This window comes from Notamacropus eugenii, chromosome 3 (genome assembly GCF_028372415.1).
Source record: "Notamacropus eugenii isolate mMacEug1 chromosome 3, mMacEug1.pri_v2, whole genome shotgun sequence".
Taxonomy (NCBI): domain Eukaryota; kingdom Metazoa; phylum Chordata; class Mammalia; order Diprotodontia; family Macropodidae; genus Notamacropus; species Notamacropus eugenii.
Genome location: NC_092874.1, coordinates 370,757,608 through 370,779,283, shown reverse-complemented (window position 1 = coordinate 370,779,283; position 21,676 = coordinate 370,757,608). Strand labels below are relative to the sequence as shown.

Sequence of the window (21,676 nt, the reverse complement as noted above, 5' to 3'; positions counted from 1 at the left end):
GCATAAAGATTCTAAGTTTTTGTCAGAAAAATTATATCAAGTATGCTTCTAGTTAAGGCAAGAAAGCATGTTACACATTTTAGAAAAAGTTCCATTGGGGCTGAAAGTTGTAAGCTTCAGTTACCTGGAAACTCTGCTTATCTAGAACATTCATTTCTTAACAAAGCCAAGAAAGCTATGTCACTGTTACTACTAGCACCATATCAGCAGGTGGTTTGCTACAAAGTTAACTAACAAAAATGAGCAGGATTTACCCTTCTATATTCCTCCTGTATAGACAAATATTAGGGAAATAGGAACAGGGATAGCTTTCTTTTGACCACATGCTTGCCAAAACCCAAACTTACATATGCCAACCTGGGGGATAAAAACATCTGAAGCAATATATTACAATATATGAAGAAAAGGAGACCTACATGGAAGTTCCTCCAAGGAATGTTTAATCTGCTGCTGAGGCAAAGAGGTAGGATATGGTACATTAGCAGGAGGCAGCTTAGCAGACATGTTAAGAAGCATTATACTAAGATCTACTGAAATGACTAATGAAAAATACTTTTCAAATTCATCATCTTGGATTAACCAATGTGGTACACGGTGTATTTCAATTCTTTTTCAGACCATAGTAGAGCAGAAAGTGTCCAGACTTGGAATCATCAGACCTGGGTTCCAGTTTTGGTTCTGTCATTTACTTTCTATGTTATCTTGGACAAAATAACAAATTTACAAGGTTTCTAGTAGAATGCACCATGTAAACCACAAAGCTAAAGACTTTTTTTCAGGTACAACATATTTATATCAAAGACCAATAATCAATCTACTATTATTCTGCCTACTAGATGATTTTAATTAGTTGGTATTAGTACATGTAAACATATATTTAAAAATCAATAATTAGGGCTCCACATCATTGGACCTTGATAGGGTTTAAGTTACCCTCTGGGCTATCTTTTGGAAAGAATCTAATAAGAAAATTAACAATAATGTTTATCTTGACTATCACAAGAGTGTAAATTTTGAGTTTTGCAGAAGTGATGTCGCTGAATTTAAATTCATCAATCTATAATCTTACTTTATAAACTAAGTGGGAACAGAGGAATAGTATGTGGGGACTTAAAAGGACAAATCTCACTGATGACCTTGGTTCTATTAGTGAGGATTTTAAGCAAGCTAATCATTTCAACAAGATTGCTTAACTTTTTAATGCTTATATATAATGTTTATACGAATGCAAGTAGAGACTACTAATATTCTTCTCTATGGAGCAGAGAGGTTGTACTTGAACCTCTAAATTCCCTTAAATTTTAAGACTGATTCTGTGATTCATGAAATAGTGTTAAAAGTTAGTTCATGAAACAGCAAAAAGAATACTGAATTTGGAGTCAGCGAATCTGAGATTTAAAATCCTGACTCTGCAACTTATTAGTTATATGATGCTTGGGCAAGTCACAATCTCTAAAGGAGATTTAATTTCCTCATTTGTTAAATGAAGAGTCGAACTACATAAGTATTAAGTCCCTTAAACATGCTTCAAAAACAAAGATAGCCTTTCCCCAATTAATTCAAATTAGAAAGGTCTCACTGTGATGAGAGCAATGTCCTAACCCCTTTTCTCATGCCAGCTGGGATGGTTTTTCCCTGACAGCTTACTATCCCTAGAACTTGAATAGCCCAAGAATTAAGGATCAAGCTGTTCTTTGACATAGCTTTTTGGTAGTCTCTGACCATACTAACTTCCTGATCACTTCAGAGTAACAAGATGTTTATTTCACATAGAGTTTAGGCTATTCAGACTTAAGGGCTGTCCCTTCCCAGTATAGGTGAGTTGTCATACCTTGACTAGGGGACCAGACATGTTTCCATATGGAGATGAAGGAGGCTGAGTCTAACAGGAATATACTGGTTAAATGTCCATTCTAGACTATGGCTAAGTAAATCTATTGTTAACTAATGAATGACCTACAAATGCCTCATTTTGTGGCCAGGCCAGGCCCTAATACTTACATATGCTACCTCACCAGTTAATCTGCAATTAGAGAGCATTAGGCAAAACATACTAGGAGCAGTTAGTTGCACAGAAAGAGTGTTCTAATTTTCATCTTAGGTAGAAAACATCAAGTTGGGATTTGGTTATGAGATAGTACTGAAATGTGATAGGCAAATGTATATGTACACTTATATATCTCCAATATAGCTACTGATTAAAAATGTGTTAGCCTGAAAAACAGAAACTGTACAAACTGTTTATGAATAATGAAGTAAAATATTGTATTACTTTAAATTCACCCTAGATGTGCTTTTATTCTATAAATATATCCATTTGAAATCCTCAAATCCAAACTTTATCATTGCAACATCTATGTTTAATATTAAATTAATAAAATAAAATATTAAATATTTAACTATTAAATTAATATAAAATTAAATATTAATTAAAATTAAATTAAATAATGTGTATATACCCTCTTTTTGATGCTAAATTGATCATGTTTAATATTCCATTTGTGACAACAGTATTTTTAAAAACTGAAATATTAGCCAATTATATCATCCAAAAGTCACCAACACTTCCTATCCGCGCTGTCGGCGATTTGTCATATTATGTGCAGTGCTCCCAGTACCAGACTACCCATTCAAAACAGTATTGTTTTAAAGGAATCTGATCTCTTCTTGGTAACAATGCTCTATTAATATCCAAAGGCATTAATGCAAAGCTCAATTCTCAAGCACTACAAATAAAATTGGATGATTTGTTCATATTACTTTATAATGTATCAAATCAGAACTGATGACTTCAGTTAAGAGAATTGCTCAGTAATCTACACCTGGTCTATCATGTTCTTTACTTCTAGAAATAAAGTCTACCAGATTCCCAAACAAACCATACCAGAATGTGTTGGGAACATAAATCCACTATGCTTTTCCCTAACTTGCTACTTTCAATCCCTAAACACTTCTGTGGTTATAGGTTTACAACACGACTGCTAGTCATTAAGTATTAACTGAAGAAAACAGGTATTCAGTTTACATTTTAAAGAAATCTATTTCTAAGCATTCTGAATAATAAAGTCTAGCAAAAATCTGCTTTATTCAGGTTTACATCTCAGAACAGAATTTTCTGGATAACTGAAGCACAATATTTCTTTTAATTTAACAATCTTTCAAGAATATACACACGGGATGATTTCCAGCAAAGATGGCAATGTACAAGATTCTAATCAAGCCTACCTCCAGTGGGAAACACCCCAGCAAAAAGGGGGAGGAAAAAATGCACCAGATGCATCAAAGATGCAATAAAACTAAAGAGAAATACCAGGAAGTTCTTCTGTCCAGTTCAGAAGTGCACAGAATGGTTAGAGACCTACAGGCATTTGGGGAAAGTGGGAGAAAAAAATGACTAAAACCAGTATGTTCTCTAGTAAATGAAGACTGAAGCCAGGGGATCTCCTGTTCTGGCCTGTAGGGGTGACAGGAGAACTCCCAGTAGCTAAGTTAGGACTCTGCTTACTCCTTAAGTCATCTAAGAGGCCTGAAGTCATCATGAACTCCATCCAGTATGGATGATCTGAAACAAGCCTATTTCAGGACTGAGCACGTCTCAAAGAACAAAGACACTTCTTTACAAATGACTGCTCAGGGACAAAAAGTTAGAGGTACACAGCAGCTGATTCTCACTCAGGGCTCTCTAGGACGCCTGAAGATGGCCAGGATCTCTACTCAGGATCATATTAGAGACAAAGTTAAGTACAAGAAGGTGACTGAACCAAGGGAAATTAGGCAAAAGCCAGGGCCCATTTCAGGTCACTAGGACAGTCAAAAATCCATGGGTTGAGGAAGTTCTGGGCCCACCTACACTCTCCTATGCCAGAGTTGCAGAAGAAGACAGAAACAGGAACCAGAACCTAGTTACCCCATCCTAAAACACAGCAGGGCAAGGGCAATCAAATTGGAGTAAGAACAGGAGCCCCCACCCACCAAAAAGCCCATCAAAGATAAAGTGTGCAGGCTGGTGTTTTCTATATAACAGAAGGAAAAGCATATTTTATAGTCACAATTGTGAAAGGAAAGAACTTACCCATAAAACTGAGGAGAGTAACAGAGTGGATTATGAAGCAGAATGCAATAAAATGCCATTTACATGATACATCTGAAGCATAAAGACTCACAGAGTTAAAATGTGAGGCTAGAGCACATTAGAGCTATTAAGCCTATGCTGAATCCAAAAAGAAGGGTTGACAAGCATGACTTCATAGAAGGCAACAGACATGGTTAAGAGAGAAGTCATGAAAATACATTATGCTTAAAGGCAACATACATAATAATTGAATGATACAAATGCTAAATATATGTGTACCAAACAACATGGCATCAAAGTACTTAGAAGAAAAGCTAATCAAATAATAAAGAAAAAAAGATAGCACAAATATAATTGGAACTTCAACGAGCCCTTCTCAGACTGAGACAAACCTTAAAAAAGATAGAGGTTAGGCACTAAATAGAACTTTAGGAAAAATAGACCTTTGGAGATTATTGAAGGTGAACTGGTACGGACGTACACATTTCTCAGCTTTGTAAGGTGCCTTTATAATAGAAAAAATTAAAAAATTAAAAAAAAAACTTACAAATGCAAAAAAACACAAAAATAGTATTCTACTGACCAACTTTTATTGAAGTTATAATCAATAAGTGGCATATTAAGGAAGGACTCATAAATGGAGACCGAATAATAAATTCCTAAAGAACAAATCATAGAAATAATTTTATCAAAGCAAAATTACAGCAACAAAACAAGCTAGAAGTTTGGGGCTACAGTCAAAGCAATCCTTAAGACAAAACTTTTTTTATCTCTAAACACTGTCATCAACAAAAGAGATGACGAAGGACAATCAGCCAAAGAAATTATAAAAGCAGCAAAGCATAAAAGGGCACAAGTAAACACAAAAACAAAAATTCTTAAAATCAAAAGACAGATATAACTTAAAACAAAAATGTTCTCTGACTTCTTAAGCACAGTGTGCTGAAAGTGTAACGCAAGATGTAAGCAAATTTTTTAATTACTATAAACATTTTATTACTTCACTGTGATGGGGATGCCTCATTTTTAAATCTAAATTTTTTTTAAAATTCAAATAAATAGGTAATTAATTTATCCAATTTTTAATTACTCTAATTTAATTAAAAATAGAAATCTCTAAATTCAACTTTTAAAAATCTTTTTAAAAATTAAAATCAGTTAATTAAAATTAAAATCAGTGATAATCAAAACTTCATTTTTGATACTTTTAAACTCATAAAAAAGAACACAATCAAAAATGATAATACAGTTTTAATTTCAAAAGAAATATCTTGACCACAAAAGCAATTGTCTAATATCTCAAACTATGGCTTATGGGTAAGAATATTAGATTGAGAGCCATAAGTTCCATCCTACCCTCTTTGCTAGCATCCAATTATATATCCTTGAAAAGGGTACAGAATCAGATGTTATGCTGGAAGGATCTGAAAAGATAACTATCCCATCAACCAAGACCTCCCACTCCATACTCCCTCCATCTTGCAGCTCCAATATATTATTCTTATTTTACCTAACTGGAATGAGGAATCATAGGATCATGGTCTTAAATCCAGAAAGAACCTAAGGTTATCTAATCCAGCTGTTCTGTGAGTCAGAAAACAGAAGTTAAGGGATTTGCTTAAAATCACATAGAGAGTAAGCAACATAGGTAGGGTTCAACCCAGAATATTTCAATCTAAAGCAAGCATTTTTTTCTATTGTAGCACCGGATCAGGTTCTGACAGTTGCTCTGTCACTGTTAAAGTGCAACTTTACCCAAAAGTCAGAACAGACCTTGTGCATTAATAAGAATCTCTACAATATTCTGAACCTACTCTCCGTCCTCTATTGGTAAACTTGCAATGAGGGGAACCTGCTGATGAAACAGAAGAGCTCCTGCACAGCTGTTGGAAAGTCTAGTAAGACAAGCAGAACACTGTCTCTCTGCAGCTCTTAGCTCTATTTCTTGGTACAAGTAGAAGTCTAACTCTCTGCCACTTGACAATCATTTACATCCAGAAGTGCTTTAAAGCCTATAAAATATTTCTTTACAACAGCTTGTCTTTAGATAATGAAAACATCATCACTATTTACAAATGAAGAAAGGAAGTCTATGACAGGTGAAGTGACCTCCCAGATGTTACCAGGCCACAAATACCCTTCCAACTCACTACACCACAGCTGAATGAACTCAGGTCAGATTAATTCAATATTAAATTCCTGCCACATGGAAGATATCTCTCTAAGCCTCAATTTCCTCACCTGAAGGTTGGAAATAAGCATCTACATATCACATCATACTCTTATGCTAAAATACAGTAAAGCAAATAAATTCCACAACATGAACATAAGAAGCACCTATTTTTAATATGACAAAATATTTCTACCAAGAATTAGCATTACATACAATGGGGAAACTGTAGAAGTCTTTCTAATATATGTAACAGTAAAGCAAGGATATCCCTTTCTCCAGTATTATTTGACATAGTTCTAGAAATGTTAGCCATAGCAATAAAACAAAAGAGAAAGAAATTAAAAGCATAAAGATAGGCAAAGCAGAGAAAATTATTTCTCTCTCCTAATATCACAGTAGCTGGGAAGAGTCTAGGAAATCAACAAAGCTAATTGAGAAAGCTTCCCAAATATGGAGACTTTTAAAATAAATCCACAAAACTCAAAAGCATTTCTTCTGTACAATAATAACAAAATTCTAGTGGCAATAAAAGAAAGGGAAGATCTGTTGAAAATAACTACAAATTACATAAAATATATGGCAGTCAATCTACCAAAGTACACATAATACCTATATAGATAGGATAATGTGAAAGCCTTTGACACAATTGGGTGCCATATAAAAGTTTACTATGGCATTTTTTTTGAAATCAGTTGAAAAGTTATTCTTAACAAAAAGCTATAGTGCCTAAGAAACACACTGAGCTGTAAAGAAAAACTACAGTGATGGGTCATAACTTTTCTCACCTCTATTTATAATGAATTAAATGGCATTATTGGTAACCCTCCCCCTCCACCTGGGTGTTAGCATAAAAATCATCACAAGTCAAATCCAAGCAAAGAAAGCAAATATAACAAACAAAATTATCTTTCCAACTCTATATTATTTATATTTTATTTTAAAACTTTGGAACTGGAAAGAACCTTAGAAGTCACCTAGAATCATACTATTAGAGTAAAAAGATCTTAAGAGGTCATCTGGTCCAGTTAATTTACTGGATAAGAAAACTGAGGCCAAGATAATGAAGAATAGTCTAGGCCCTAGGGTAACACAGGTTCTTGGTGACAGTACAGAAAAGATGGGTCATTTTACTAACTCCTCCAAACCAGTATTTCAATGATCACTAACTCTAACTAGTCAAGTTTTAAACCAATACCACTAAAATACTGAATTTTCTGCACAATTAAAATGTTTCCATTTCACTTCAAAAGCCAGTATCTTCTTGTAGTACTGTAGAAAGAGCACTGGAATAGGAATTGGATAAGAATCTTGACTCTACTAGTGGGATTTGAAGGAAAATCACTTATCCTCACTAGTTCTCAGTTTTGTCCACTATAAGATAAGGTCTGCCCAATGATCTGAGATCAATTTTTCTTTGTCTTTTGATTCTTTTTTTAAATTATGCTATGATAATTTAAATTATCCTATCTACATAGAGCACTGCTGATAAAACAACTGCATAATAGGAAGAAGACAGAGGAGAAAAGTTACTTTAGCATCGAGATTATTTCATGAGGTCAGAGACCCAAGAAGAGTCAGATTCATATTAAGTAATAGCATTCAATTACACTAAAAATCAAAGTTTTCCTATTGTTTTGGGATAACCTGAAATATAAAAATCTATTGTAACCCACCCCCCTCATTTGTACAGGTAGTGAGGTTCTGACTAAAACCAGTAAGGAGTATCTGATTTCATTTATCTCAGATTTAAATTTCAATTGATTATAAATAACAACAATAGAAATTTAGAGACTGCAAACTTTAGAGTTTGCCAAGTGCTTTATAAATGTTATCTCATTGGATCCTCTCAGTAACTGCAAGATTAGGTACCATTATAATTCTCATTTTACAAATAAGGAAACTGAAGCTGGGATCACAGAGCTAGTAGTATCTGAAGCAGAATTTGAACTCAGGTCTCCCTGATGCCAAATCTAATGCTTTATCAACTGTACCACCTAGCTGACTTCTGCCGGGGGAAGACAAATTCTGTCCTTTTTGTATTTTGTTAAACTAGAGGCTACTACCTATAAAAGTTAAGTTCCATCATATAAAAGCTTCCTCAATAACATCCACAATTACTCAAAATAGAAAAGCTTAACAATAATACTTGAATAACTAAATGTGTGAAAAATGCACACTACCCTATGACATGCTAGATGAGAGGCCTACTGGGTTAGTGCTTCATAACAAATAGTCATTGAGTCCCAAAGGGTAAAACATAACCAAGTCCTGGTGGATTCTGAGGCAGAAGGGGGACACAACATTACTTCTTGTCTCCTTGTCAAACTTCCAGATGTCTCAAGACACAGTATCTACTGCCTGTTGATGGGGCTCAAGGACACTTTGGTCACAGCTCCTGCTCATCCCTGCCATGAGGCAGACTTGTGGATGCCTTCTACTGTTGTACAATATTTCTTGCCAGTAGGCCATGTAGATGAAACTTACAATACAACTTTGACAGTAAATCTTTAATTTCTAATCCCCTGCCTTCTTCTGGGAACTATAAGCTTACCACATATATTCTCTTTTCTTCCTATATTCTCTTACACAATGATCTCATCAGTGCCCATGGATTCAATTACCACCCCTATGCAGATCTGTAAGTCCAGCCTTAATCCCTCTCCTGAATTTGAGTCCTTGTATCACCAGTTACCATTTAGAACTGGATGTCCCATAGGTATCTGAAACTAAGTTTTTCCAAAACAGAATTAGGTACCTTTCCCCCAAACCTATCTCTCCTCCAAACTTTCCTCTCACTGTTAAGGGTTATTGCCACTATCCCAGTTACCCAGGTGTGTAATATCAGTGTCAACTATAATGCTTCTCTCTTGCTTACTTCACTAATCTAATTAGCTGCCAACTCTCTAATTTCTTTCTCCATAACCCCTCTCAAAGAAATTTTCTTTTCTAAGTCTCCCTGGCTCAGTCTTTCCCAAATCAAAATCATCCCCTACACATCTGCTAAAGAAGTCACTTTCTTCTTAAAGTGCAGGTCTAATATGTCATTCCCTTTATTTAATAACTATCCTCTATTGCCTTCAAGATAAAGTATAGAATCTGAGGGGTTTTTTGGCATTTAACTATTTCCAACATGGCCACTTTCTACTTTTCCAATCTTATTACATTCTACTGTCTAAACTTCCATGAACTCTACATTCTAGTCATAGTGGCCTACTTGCTCTTCTTTGACACTCCATCTCCCTTCTCAGTGCCCTCACACTAACTGCTTCTTATACTCTCCCTCCCACCTTCTGATCCTCAGGATTGCCTGCTTCCTTTAAAACTTAGCTTAAATGTCACCTCTTCCCAGGGGCCTTTTCTGAGTTTCCTACATGATAGTATCACCTCCACTAAGGTAACTGTCCATCTAGTCTGTTTTTTATCGTATTTGATTTGTTACTTTGCATCTTTCTTTCTACTATCCCTAGCACTCAGCACAGTATTTGTAACAATAAACAATTACTAAACGCTCATTGGTTGACTGATCCCCAATGATTAGCATACACCACACCTTTTCCCATAATCTCCCCATTCCAGTAATACCTGCTCCAACTGCTGAAGACCAAACCCCTCTCCTTTCTTAACTCTGTGTGCACTTACTTTCCCATCCACTTCCAATCTATAACCTCTCCCCCACATATAAGTTCCACTCTTACACTACCCTTGCATCCTACAATCTCTTTTTCTTTTTATCTCTGCTCATTTCTTATCAAACCCAAATACTTATTTTTCCATCATCACCTGGAGGAAGTCCTGCAGAGGCAGAGACTGGACAGGTCATTAGAAATTCATGTTATCTAATTATTCATGGGTAGGTCCAGCTAATATAATACAATACTAGCAAAATTAATTTACTTATTCAGTGCCATACCAATCAAACTACCTAAGGATTATTTTATAGGGCTAAAAAAAATACCCAACTGTATCTAGGAGAACAAAATTAAAAAATCTCAACAGAATTTATGAAAAAAGTGGGAAGCGAACACCTTTAAAGTATCAGATCTCAAACTACAATACAAAACAATTTGGTACTGGTTAAGGAATAAAGAAGTTGATCAGTGGAACAGATTGAGTATGCAATGTACAGAAGAAAATGAGCACAGTAGACTAGTATTTGAAAAAGAATTCACTATTTAACAAAAACTGCAGGGAAAGCTGGAAAACAGTCTGGCAGAAACTACATACAGACCCACATCTTACAACAAGAAAAGCTACAAATGAGTCCATGAGTTCGACATAAAGGTGACATCAGAGGAACAAGAAACAAATTAGCTTTCAGATCAATGGATGGGGGAAGAGTTTGAGTCCAAACAGAGATATAGAGGATTACATCAGATAAAAAGGGCAATTTTGAATACATAAGATTAAAAAGGTTTTACACTCACAAAACCAAATGAGGCTAAAATGAGAAGAAAAGTAAATTAACGAGGAAAAAAATCTTTACATTGTTTCTTTAATAAAGGCCACAGTTCTAAGAAACTGATTCAAATTTATAAGTGCTATTCCCTAATTGATATGAAGCATATGACAAAGGATACAAATAGGTATTTTTCAGAGGAAGAAATCCCAACTATCAATAGCAGCATGAACATTTTGTATTAAACTGCTCTAAATCACTAATAATTAAAGAAACATAAATTGAAACAACTCTAAAGGTTTTATCTCACACCTATCAATAAGCAAAATTGACAAAAAAGGAAAATGACACAAAGACTGGGGTGGCTATGGGAAAATAGGTGAATTAACACTTTACTGGTGGAGCTGTGAACTTGTCCAAACCCTTCTAGAAGGCAATATGGAACTATGACTGAAAACTTTTTCAACTGTGTATACCTTTGATCCAGGGATACTACTACTATATCCCCAAGAAATCAAAGAAAGAGAAAAGGACTCATATGTACCAAAATATTTAGTTGTCTTTTATGGTAGCAAAGAATTGGAAACTGAAGGAGTGCCAACAAACTGGGGAATAAATGAATAAATTACATTAAATGAATGTAATGGAATACTATTGTGCTACAAGAAGTGATGAAAGGCATGGTTTCCAAGAAACTTGGAAAGACTTGTATGAACGGATGCATAGTTTAGTGAGCAAAAGCAAGAGAATAATTTGTACAAAAAGTATAAAGAAAATTTTTAAAGATTTAAGAACTCTGATAAACATAATTTCAGGGGAGTTGTGATGAAACATGTTATCCACCTCCTGATACAGTGGTAAAAGATTCACAGTACAGATTAAGACATATGAAAATTAAGATAGAATTTCAGAAAAAAATTCATGTTATCCCATTTTAACTGGGTCCTTACTGCATCAAGGCAAACCTACTCTCTCTTTTCAATTCAATTCAAATCAATTCTCTGTATCTCACACTACACAGTAGCACGTCAAACTCTTTTTTCCTCTCAAACCTCCGACAACACTTAAGAACTCCCTCTTCTCTCTTTCTAAACTACAAAACCTATACAGTGAGCCATAGAAGCTTGGGTTGGGGCTACTGTGTGTATTTATTCTTCATTCTAGAGCACCATGACATCAAGATGATGATATGACTTGCAGTTGACTTCGATTTGAGTGAAGGAGGGCTGTGTAAGGTCATCAGTCTTACTTTCTCCTCCAGAGTCATCTGGGTACAGTGGCCTGATATTTATTCATCAGGAGGGCTGGAGATGGCCCAGGATGCAATGGGAGATCCTGGCCCTTTTAGGCTAAGGTCTTTTCAGATTCTCCCTTTGAATGAGATATGCCTATTTAATGAATAAGCCTTTTTTAGTAGCTACTCAAGGTATGGCCCCTTTAATTAAAAAAAAAAAATCAAACTGGGAGGGAAGACCCTCACAGGGTTCCTGGGCAAAAGAGAAACAGTTACTATTTAGTATTTACATTCATTCACTCTGCACTAGGAGGGCAGGGACTGAGTTCCAGAGTGAACTGGGTTTAAAGTTTGGTCTTTGCCTAGGGAAGAGGGGGGATTAGAGAGGGAAAAGAGGAGAAGGGGGAGGGAAGCTGCTACACACAAGCCATTCAATGAAAGCCAGGTGATTTGTGTTTAAAGGCATCCTGAACTGGCTCCATTTGAACTACAATGACTGGTCCAGAGAAAATATACCGAAGCAGCACAGGACAAAAAGTAAATTGTGCCAGGTTCCCTCAGTCATTGAATGGGCATTTCAAATTCTAAACTTTGCTATTACTGTCAAGGGCATCGCCATCCTTCCGGTCACCTAAACTTACACTACTCTGGGCATCCCCACATATCCACTGAGTTTCCAAATACATTATTAGTTTCTTCATATCTCTCACAACCTTTCCTTTCTCTCCACTCATATTGCCCCCACTGTAATTCAGGCCCTTTATCTCCTACTACAACAGCCTTCCAATTGTTCTCCTTCCCTCAAAGTCTCTCCCCAAAGCTCCCTTAGTGATTTTGCTTGAACACAGGCCAAACCAGGTCACCCCTTCTCCAGAATAAACTTCAATGGTTTCCTATTACTTCTAGAATCAAACACAAACTATTGTCACTTTAAGCTCTTTACATCTTAGATTCTTCCTACTGAGGAGACTGAAAAGTCTTCTAGCGCATCCTATTGTGCTAGAGTCACCTACTTGCTGTTCCTCACACACAACATTTCATCCTCTATTCCGTATTTTTGTACTGAAAATGCTCTTACTTTATTTTACCTCTGTCTTTTAGAATTCTTGGCTTCCTTCAAGACTAAGTGCAAACACTACCTTCTGCAGGTCTTTCCCAGTCCTCCCAACCGCTAGTGTTTTCCCTTTCTAAGGTTACCTTTCATCTACTCTCCACATATCTTGTACATGTATGGATATGTATGTATATATGTATATGTGCGCAGATATGTTATTTGGTCATTTTCAGTCATGTCCAATTCTCAGTGACCCCATTCTGGGTTTTCTTGGCAAAGATACTGAAGTGATTTGCCATTTTCTTTTCCAGCTCATTTTTAGAGATGAGGAAACTTAGGCAAGCAGGATGAAATGACTTGCCCAGGATCACACAGCTATTAAGTATCTGAGGCCAGATTGGAAGGAACTCAGGAAGATGAGTCTTCCTGATTCCAGGCATGGCACTCAACCCACTGTGCCACCTAGCTGCCCCATAAATATATACATATATACACACAGATCTAAGTAGTTGGAGCATAGTAAATATTTAGTAAATTAATATCTGTTGATTAGTAATTGAGTTGGGTCCAGAATTGAACACAAGGAAGGATTTAGGGTGAATATTTAACAAAAATATTTAATATTTAATAAAATGCATAGTGCTTACAATGATCTCAAGTTTCTCCATGACATAAGAATTTTTTTTAACTACAAATGTTGGCAAAGAGTCTCTGTTGATCTTGGAATACCACACTTTCCAAAGAATCACAGTTGCAAATCATCCAAAAGGCAACGGAGAGAAACATAGTAGAGATTGTGTATGATGCAGCATACTTCCACTGATGACATAGATAAAATAAGTGGCATAAAAGAAACATAGGAAGTGAAGTAGCCATGAAGTAATAGCTGAACTGGGGACCACATAATTTTACAAGGCCTTAATTAAGCAAGGGCCTCTTAACTTTTATGGACACCTCAGAATGTCATTAAATGAATACCCAAAATAAAAAACAAAGGAAACCAACTTGATTAAAAGTTATCAAAATGTGCAAAAAGAAGTTCGTGGGCCCCATGTTAAGAATGCCTGACTTAGGAGGAAGGCCCACAACACACTGGGTAGATCTTCCTTCTAGAAGGATCAATGGGAGAACACAGAAAGAATCACACAGGATGAGAAGGAATGGATGAATTATAAACTAAGTGGAGAGAAAAAAACTTATTAATTAAATCACAGATTCACTGGTATACTGAATATGTTTTACCTTTGCAGTGACTGTTTAAATAAATATATTGCTATGTTCAGTACAGAGGCATGTAGGTAGCACAGTGAACAGAGTGCTGGGCCTGGAGTCAGGAAGATTCAAGTTCAGATTCAACACTTACTAGCAGTGACCTGGGCAAATCACTAAAACCTGTCTGCCCCACTTTACTCAATCATAAAACCCATAATAATATTACTTACCTCACAGAGTTGTTGTGAGAATCAAATGAGATGATATTTTGTAAAGTGCTCAGCACAGTAGTAGGCATTTAATCAATGTTTATTTTCTATCTCCCTACAATGATATGTAAACTGCTTGGGACAAATAATAATGAAATGGTTTCATTTTGTGATAGCAATGGGCACATATTTGTGTTTCTAATGACAGTAGGTTGACTCAATGATGAAATAAAACTGAACTGAGTTGATTTCTCCATATTTAGTTTTCTATCATCTGAGTGCTGGATTCTATGTCACAGATGTGTGTTTCAATGTTTTCTTTTTATTTTTAATCTTTATTTTTAATTCTGTAGTATTTAAGAGTTAATGTTAATTACTCCAAGCAAAAGTACAAGAGCTACATAACACCTTAAAGAGTACACTTCAATGACTGTTAAGACAAAATTCTGCAGTTATATATGTGGGAAAGTCAAAGTATTTCAGGGCTCTTTCACGCCTAAAATGAAATTGGATCGACTTCACTAAAGCTCTAAAGTATGGCTGAAAACAAAAATACCAGGAACTGAATTGCTGCAAAATAGACTAATTAATCCTCAGAAAACAAGCAAAGATTTTCAAAGGGACATGGAATTTGAAGGGGGTTTTAATAATTCCTCTATAAAATAGCACATGGGCTTCTTAAAATCAGTCATTTCGTAAGGAAGCATTTAGCAAAGTACCAACTGTATGCTAAGCACAGTTAGAATAAAAGTGAGAAGAAATAACTACTAACCAGTGCTTTAAAAAAAAAAAAAAAGACTGCCACAGGCAAGACAATACAAAGAGTGTACGGAAAGTTAGAAACAAGGTAATTTTTATTGATGAAACTCACTGTTAAGTTTAAGTTGAAGCCTAAGCCACTAGACAAGTATTAGAAACTGTGCTAGAATAAAGGGATACAGAGAACAAAAAAGGGGGGAAGCCTGACTTGCCTTCAAGGAGTTTATTAAGGTGAAAACAATATGTTCACAGAAAAGTAAATTCAGAAGTCAGTCAACCAACATTTATCATCTACTGTGTATCAGGCACTGTTTTAAAAGCTGAGGATTCAAAGAAAGGCAAAACAGTCTGTTCTTTAGGAGTTCAGTTTCTAAGGGGGCAGAAAACAGGCAAATAACCATGCACAAATAAGACATATAGAGGATACATTTGGCTAGCCTCAGAAACAGGCAACAAAGTTAATGAGGGCCTGGAAAAGGATTATTATAGATATCTAAAGTAATTTCTTGTGGGATGTGGCCACTAGCAATTGGGCGGGGCAGACCACTGTATTTTTCCTGTAGGAAGAAGCAACTTGTGCCCATTTGAAGTAACCTAGGTATCCCTAAGACACAGAGGAAAGTAAGGAACGTATGGCAGGAATGCAAAGGCACAGGGGCAAACAAAGCTGGAAAATCTATATAGGGATCAACCCAGAGGGCACAAAGGAGAAAAATATGTAATAAACCTAGAAAGACAAGCTGGAACCAGATTATGAAGGGCTTTAAAATGCCAAAAAGAGAAGGTTGCATTTGATTCTAAAAACAGAAGGGAGCCACTGCAGCTTCTTGAGTAGGTAAGTGGCATAGTCAGATTCAAACTCTAGGAATGTCAATTTAGTAATTGTGTGGAGAGTGAAATAGCAAAAGAAAGTTTGGAGATGGAGAAAAATTAGAAGTAATTAGAGGTGAAAAGGGTCTAAACCAGGATGGCTGTGGTGTGAACAGAGAAGATATGGATCCAAGATGTAAGAGGCAGAATCATTAAAACCTGGCAAGTGAAAAGTAAGAGGAGTGAAGAAGAGAGAAGAGTGGATAATGAAAGGCAACTTGGCATAGTGAACATAGAGCTTCATTTGGAATCTGGAAACCTTGGGCTCAATTCCACTTCAAATACTTATTGACTATGGGACCTGGACAAGTTATTTAACCTCTGTAGGCTTCAGGTTCCTTATCTGTAAAATGAGGAGGAGTTAGATACGAAGTCTAAATCTACTATCCTAGAAGGTGGTAAACCTATGTGACTAAAATGATATCAGATACACTTAACTGGAATAAGAGGTTAGGGAGAATGGGGTGATAATGAGCTGCGTTCTGAATACAGTGAGGTTGAGATGCCTACTAAACATCCAGTTGGAAATGTCCAATAAGCATCTGGTAGTAAGCTCCAGTTAAGTTGTATAAGACATTTTTCAAACAAGCACTTATCCAGAGTCTGGCAGCAGGGCCAACGGTAAAAACTACTTTGTCAACAGTAGCTTTCCCCACTGTATAATATTTCTTCCATTAGAAAAAAAAAGAACAGTTATTTCAATATCACAGTTTAATTACAGGTTCAGATATACTTCAGTTAACTATGGAGCCAATTCAAATAAGTGCTTTATATTTTCAAGTACATTTACATATAAAATAACAGGGACAAAAGCCAAAATATTGTAAAGACACTTAATAAGAATATATACTTTAATGAGACACAATGGCACTCAGAATACACACAGGTGTATGTGAGGAAGAAATGAACAAGTATTGATTGAAATTTTGATTACCTGTGTGAGATTATTTTAAGTTCCTGACATTGTCTTGTTGCCTAAATATTTCTTGATTTCCTCTTCACTGTCAATTGCTCAGGGGATGCAAATTAATTTCATTTTTAATGTAAGACAGGGACTGGAACCTCTGACAGAGATGTGGTACATGATTTAAGTGCCTTGAACAATACAATGTACCAAAAAAATTATTCTTTGGTGACTGAGGGTCTTACCAATGCCTCCAACTCTTCATTCTGATTATCAATTATTCCAACATTCTCCTACAGGCACTGGAGACTAAGTGATATATTGCAGAAATTCTCTTGTGTATTAAAAAAAAAATGACCTCAGTTTGATTTTCTTAAGCTTTGCATTTCTTCTACATTGGTACAGAACTGAAACGCCTCCTTAAAATCTTCCCTTCCTCCTAATTTTGCTATCTCTTTGTTGATGGCATCACCCAAGTTCAAAAAAATCATCCCTGACTTGCCAAGTTTTGTCAGTTCTACCTCTGAGAATCCACAACTGAGAGCACTCTCCCAGCAGTCCCCTCTTTTCCAATGACCACTGCCTCAACACTAGTTCAGATCCTCATAATTTCTTAACGGACCTATTCCAACAATCTAACTGACTGGTTGCCTTGCCTCCATCCTTTTCCCCTTTCTAATCCATCCTTTATAGTGATGCCAATCAATTGACAAATAAACACTTACTAAATCCCTGCCATGTGCCAGACATACATGCCAAAGTTATCTTCCTAATGCATAAAAACTTTCAGTGGCTTCCTGCTGTACACTCAAAGATACAGATCCCTTAGCCTGACATTCAAAACCCTCCTCCATGACTCCAACTTCCTTCTATCTGGCCTTACTTTACACTACTGCATGGTAGTATTTCTTTTCACCTCTCCCAGGTCAACTGAGATATGTGTTTTTTCCTCATCTTTTTGCCCTGCTCATACCTTCTCTGTTCATATACTGTAACAAAAGACTTTTTACCTCTGTCTTTTGAAATCTTTCTCTTCTTAAGGCACAATTCAGGTGCCCCCAACCTACCTCATGATCCTTCCCTGCTCAGAACCCTCATGCTGCCACTATGACCTGTCCTATTCAATTAATCACATTCTAACCTGTACTCTACATTATGCATTTTTACTTCTTTGGAAACTTTGCTTCATGTCTTGTACAACTCAGATAGACTACTGGTATTAAAATGATGGGCCTCTGTGGTCATGGAGAAGTGTGAGGTAATTAGAGCTTGGCAATTTCTTGAGCACAATTCAAAAAGTCTTATTCTCTTCTCCCTCTTTAATTGAGTCCAACTACCATCCATTTATTTACTGTGTCTAACAATCGGGACAGGAGGCATAATTTGGCCTGCCCATCCACACTGGAAAGATCAAATGGATGAAGACAAACTCTAAATAGTTATGGATAGCTTCGAGGAGATTATGCAACATTCTAGGGTTTGCTACAACCAGCACAATCTCATGCATCAATATAAGCATCTGTAGTATTTCACCATCCAAAGAGAATGCTTTTATAAGATGGATTCAGAGGGTAACGGAGACACTTGCTAGGTTTAAACAGGTTACGACACATAATAAATAACTTCAAAGAAGAATAAAGGTAAAAGATGTCACAAGGGAACGGTAGATTGAAAAAGATGAGTGGGTCATGTGGCAAGGTAGAACAGGTAAAAATAGTGCTCTGCTGGACATGGTGGCACATGCCTGTCATCCCAGCTGCTGGAGAGTCAGAGGCTGGTAGATCACTTGAGTTTTGCAGTTCTGAATTACTATGGTGGGTAAACGAGGAAATGACTGAGGAAACAAAGGTTCAAGTTTCTAAGCATATCAGTTTATTAAGCAATGGATGCCAACTGCCTAACAAATTAGAACCAGATCTATTCTACTTTGGCACTGGATCCCAAATAAAAGGAGGGGCAGATTTTTATACATTAAAAATAATTGATCAAATAAGACTTATTAATTAAAGGAAACAATTAACCAGGATACAAAGTTAGGCAATCTTGTTTCTAATTGGAGGAAAGGTTAAGGGCTTTCCAAATTAGGAGAGGAGAGTGAACAGGTACAATTCCCTTAAATCATAAAAAGAGATGTCCCATTCCCCACCAAGAGTCTACGAACAGTCAAAAGGAATATGGAGACAATAACTGATTTACAAGCAGAAGACCAATTTTCTAGTAAGACATATGAGCGGCTAGAGATGTCTAACTGTGAGAAAACTTATGTCTTTGGACCTGACTAGATTTATACAGCACAACTTCTAAGCAGCATGTAGAGGCAGTCCAGCTTCTTAGGTTCAAACAATGCAATAAGGTCTTCTCATAACTGCCACAATTAAATAAAGTTTTCTCATGAAATAGAAATTGGACTAGATCCATAATTGAATAGAAAAAGAACTGAGTTAGCTCCAGAACTCCGTCACAAGATGGTGTCAGTCCCCCTACCATTTGGTGTTCTAACTCCCTCACTGCAGAGGGCTAATATGGAATGGATGTTTCCACAAATATAGTGCAACTCCGGGAATAGAGAGGAGCACAAAGCTAAGGAAAGATGAACTGACTGACCCCAAGTCACAAAAAGAGAACAGGCCAAAGCTTCTATGGTGATCATTATTAGAATCAGGTTTGTGAATGCCCCACACTTACAGGTTTGGTGAGATAAAGATTCAGGAAGAAAGGAAGGAAGGTGAGAGGGAAGGAGAAGGGGAGAGGGAGAAGGAAAGAGGGGTGAGGGAGAAGGAAAGGGGAGAGTAGAGGGGAGAGGGAGAGGGAGTAAAGGGAAGGGAGGGGAAAGGGAGTAAAGGGAAGGGAGGGGAAGGAAAAAAGGGAAAGAAGGGAAAAGGAAGGAAGGAAAGAAAGGAAAAGGGAGGGGATGAGAAGAGGAAGGGGAAGGGAATTATAAACATCTTAAGACTGTTATTTCATCTGTGTATCCCCAGTACCATGAAAAATAACTTAATAAATGCTTGTTGAATTTAACTAAAGAAATAATGAAACTATTCTATGAAGGTCTGATTTAGGAGGCACTGAGAAGGTAGTTTTCACCCTCTACAAAACAAATCTTCTCTATTACCAACTCTACATCAGGAAAAGAGTACTCAAACTAATTTAAGGTCTTCCTCCTCTTCCTAGAGCAGGGAAAATTGTTAAATCCTTGGGTTTTAAAGGGTTTCTCTCCAGAGTAAACAGGATGTTAAGAGAGGGACAAAACTATATTAAGCAAGATTAAGTGCCATTCACTATAAATGCTCAGAGGACAAAAGCAATCATAATATATAGACAAGTCATATTTTTACACACCCTTGAAAGCTTAAAAACAGGCACTGTCCAATCTGAAAGTAAGATTTACATAATTCTATGAAGAACCAAGCCTCAGCTAGCTATCATTTAATCCATTTATTAAGACTAGCTACACAAAGACTTTTTTATTTGTGGTTTTATGACCAAGTCAACTCCTCATCATCTCCTTTCTGACTGTACTTTTCTGTTAACAGTCTGGAACTAGACCCACAGGTGGAAAGTAGGAAACCACAACTAATTAATGAAGTAGATAAACTACTTGGAGAAACAAAAAGTTGACAAATTTTATATATCAAGTTAATTTCAACAAAACTTGCTTGAACTTGGACCCAGAGAATCATAGATTTTTTTTAAAGTTGACTTATAGAGGGAAAGGGGAGGAAAAGAAAAAATGTTTTAAAATACACAACAAAAACTTGATACATTTTTGAAAAATAATTCTTAAATATGTCAAAAGCAATGTGCAAGGGACATTTTTCTCTCTTCTTAAAGACACAAGATTCTGATGGTTCAGTTAAAACAAAAAAACATTTTCATTTCAAAGATACACAACTGCTCTCAAGGAAAAGACTTCTTAAGGAAGTTTAGGACTTAACTAAATTATCATGCACCAACAATGAATTAGACATTCATTTTTATGATACTTCTACAAAAGTAAAGACTCAATGCAGAGGCAAACATCAGACCAGTTCATCTTAACTTTGCAGATGTGTATTTCTAAGAGAAGAGAAAAGATGGCAGCAGTGTGAAAAAAAACAAAAGTTTGTAAGAAATTCTTTATAACTAAGAATGTAAACATCACCAGAAAAGTCACAACAAAAAAGAAACAGTAATTTAAAGCAAATTATCTTAGGTTTTTAAACAACCAGTCATAAGGGGTTCTCCTTCACTATTCCAGGCTTAGAAATGGTTGTAATGAACCATATTATTTAGTCCACCGTTGAACCTGGAGCCACACACTGCACCAGGGTTCTGAGAACATAAGAATGTTTTGGGTCAAGGTGCTTTCATACTGTCTGGATTGGAAGTATTTACACAAATTAATAAAAATGTGGTTTCAACCTACCATGGTTTCTTCCCAAGCTAAATGTAAAAAGGGATTTTACAGAAGCTTAATTCAGAAGATACAAATAATAATCTCATAAAGAGACATGATTTTTAAATATTTATGGTCTTAAGGGATAAACTGTTACTTATTGCTATAGAGTTGCCATATAAATTACATTGTATTAGTAATACAAATCAATAACGCAACTGAATTGATGGAACAAGAAACTAAAGTTTAGAGCACAGTAACTCACACAAAGGATATTATACCCTAAAACTACCTCCTACGGATATTTTCCCCTAAAGCTTCCTGAATATTTTTCGTGTGCAAACCTAGTTAGTTCATCCTCTAGTCATTAAAAAAAATTGAACCAAACAGAAAACAAATATTCTGCATCCAAACTCTC

At 36.1% G+C, this 21,676-nt stretch overlaps 1 protein-coding gene across 1 annotated transcript in view; it reads right to left on the bottom strand.

Moving 5' to 3' along the window:
- The window catches only part of SLC12A2 (solute carrier family 12 member 2), a 134,862-nt gene that overhangs the window by 111,396 nt on the left and 1,790 nt on the right, over positions 1 to 21,676 (bottom strand). The window lies entirely within an intron of this gene.